Here is a 2,632-nt window from a genome sequence, read left to right as displayed (position 1 = left end):
CGTCGGAGCCAGCGGATGAAGGTCGGGAAAAAGCCTCAGCCGTCCCGAAATCCTCCGACAGATCACGCTGTGAACCCATGAGTGAAGCCGCCGGGCTGCCTCAGCGGCCGCAGGGCCCGCGCCGCGGGGAAAACACATCCGGCCATCCTCGGAAAGAGAGCCATGCTGTACCTCAGTACCCGCACGGAAAGGGCTTCGCAACGGGCGCAGGCAGCCCCCTCGAGAGCTGCCCGTGCGTGCTCCATCCCCAAACATGAGACACACATCTCATGATAATCTCCATCCGTGATGTACCGAGGGCAAGAAAAAACACACCTTCTGTACATCTGGTTGCCGGACATGCTGGTAGACTTCTTCTTCAGGTAAGACACACTGCTTGTAGGACTGGGGCTTTCTTCAAACAACATACAGAGCGCCTGCTGAATAAAAAAAAGCTAATGATGAGTGTGTACAGGTGTGCTTTATACTCCTCCGGTTATTCCGTCACACCTTACTGTTCTAGCAACAAGCCAATAGGATTGGAGTGATTTCATTCACGTTCAGACCTGCTTCGCCTAGAGGCGTTCCCATAGTGTCGTAACCGACGCAGTTCGAGTTCCCTCGAAGGGGAACCTACAAACGCTTCTATGTGTATGAAGAAGTCCTTACCCTGAAGAACTCCTTGGTGGATCCAGAGTCCAGGGTTCCATATGCTATCTCTGTCTGTTTAGCCAGGTCTTCAGCACTCTCGATGGGAGAAACCATCCTCTCCACCGTCAGGAAGGCAGCCAGGTTGGCAGTGTATGATGAGATAATAATCAGAGTGAAAAACCACCACACCCCCCCCACTATACGACCTGACAGAGACCTGCACACACACATAGACAAACAGACCAAAGTATGCTGTTATAACAGTCTAATACCTGAGAAGTTCATGAGCTAGCTGGGAGGGTGGTGAGTTCAGCAGAATGACTGAAGGCCTTTGAAAAGTTATAACTAGTGCCCTTTGTCACAATGTTGTTAACTGTTCCATGTTTCAGTAAAATGTTGGGGGGAGCATCCTCTGGTCTCCTTGGACATTAGTAATTATTAGCAATAATTATGTCTCTGTGACAATAGAAAGCCAATGTCCTCACCAGCTTCTGTAACTAATTTATTTCATCTTATTAAATCAACAACATTGCTTTTTAAAATCATACAATCCCTGTCTGGACAAATATAGTGACCCAAAGGACTTACTGTTGAGTAAGGTTATAGGCTGGATTTTTAGTAATTTGTGTTTTTACAATTATCTGTGTGTTATCTCACTTCCTGCACAACCCAGAGGTTCTAGTTTCACTTTGAGTGTCTTTGGTGAAACGTAGACCACTACCTGTGGGAACAAACTTCCTCTTTTGGTATTGCACCATTATGGCAGGAGTGGTATACTTCTGTGTCTTTATAATTTTATTAAAAGTTTTATATTATCCCCGTCAAAGGCAATGTTACAGTCAGAAATGTAGCCGTTGCTCTTCTTACATGCCATGTAACAGCTCTGTCTCCAAACATGCTCATAGTATATTAATCAGGTTTGACACACTTTTAATATAGTACAGTCTGACAGTAAAATAACATGTAACAGAAAAAGATAAGAAATACATTAATTCTTACTAACAGAATCTGGAGAGGAGTCATGGTTTAACTGCCATACAAACCTTGGCGAGATGTCACAACCCTGCCGCATAAAAGCACCCAAAGAGAACCAAAGGGAGTTAAATATCCCAAACTCATTGGTGGATTCAGTTGTCAGCGGCAAAGCTCCATCTTCTGGCTCCTCTAGAGTCCATTCATAGGGGCTGAATCTGGATACCTACAAGATAATATTATCATTTATTGCTTTGATTTTCCCTGTTGCGCTGTACCTTCATGAATTTGTGTATTTCCATACAGAGAATGCACACAAGCAGGATTAGGAATCAGCAAGGTGTTTCAGACTGCTGTTTATAGATGACCAGCTTCAGGCCCAACCTTCAAAATTTGAATCTGAATATGTATGTTACCCAAATGTATGTTTGTTTTTTTAACAGAGTGTTCAGCTATCAAGGTTCCACTTTGGGTTCAGGAGGCAGACACCATCTCCACATTTAAGAGTAGGCTTAAGACTTTCCTCTTTGATAAAGCTTATAGTTAGGGCTGGCTCAGGTGAGTCCTGAACCATCCCTTAGTTATGCTGCTATAGGCCTAGACTGCCGGGGGATTTCCCATGATGCACTGAGCTCCTCTCTCCTCTTCTTTCTCTCCCTCTGTATGCAACCTCATCCCATTAATGCATGTTACTAACTCGACTTCTCCCCTTTCTGGTAGTCTTGTGCTTTCTCATCCCTCTCCTCTCTCCTCCTATCAGTTCCTGCACGTGTTTCTGGCTCTGGAGCTGTGGAGTCTGGATCTGTGGTTGCGGGTCACCTCCGGCCCAGTGTTCCTGCTCGACACCCTCTGCTACAACAACTATTGTTACTAGTCCTATTATTATTATTGTTATTATAATCATTAACATTACGATTATTATCATTAACACTACTATAAATATCTGTACCATTTTTTATTTAGTCCTGTACCTCTGTGTGTATATTGTGTAGGCTGCCTCCCTCCCCTCTCTCTCTCTCCCCCCCCCCCC

General features: G+C 44.8%; 1 pseudogene; it reads right to left on the bottom strand.

Annotated features, from left to right (window-relative positions):
• Positions 1-648: 648 nt before the first annotated feature.
• LOC123966431 overlaps positions 649-2,632 on the bottom strand; it is a 2,864-nt pseudogene continuing 880 nt past the window's right edge.

The sequence above is a fragment of the Micropterus dolomieu genome, unplaced genomic scaffold, assembly GCF_021292245.1.
Source record: "Micropterus dolomieu isolate WLL.071019.BEF.003 ecotype Adirondacks unplaced genomic scaffold, ASM2129224v1 contig_13423, whole genome shotgun sequence".
Taxonomy (NCBI): domain Eukaryota; kingdom Metazoa; phylum Chordata; class Actinopteri; order Centrarchiformes; family Centrarchidae; genus Micropterus; species Micropterus dolomieu.
Note: the sequence above shows the minus strand (reverse complement) of the source record. Positions and strands in the feature narration are given on the sequence as shown.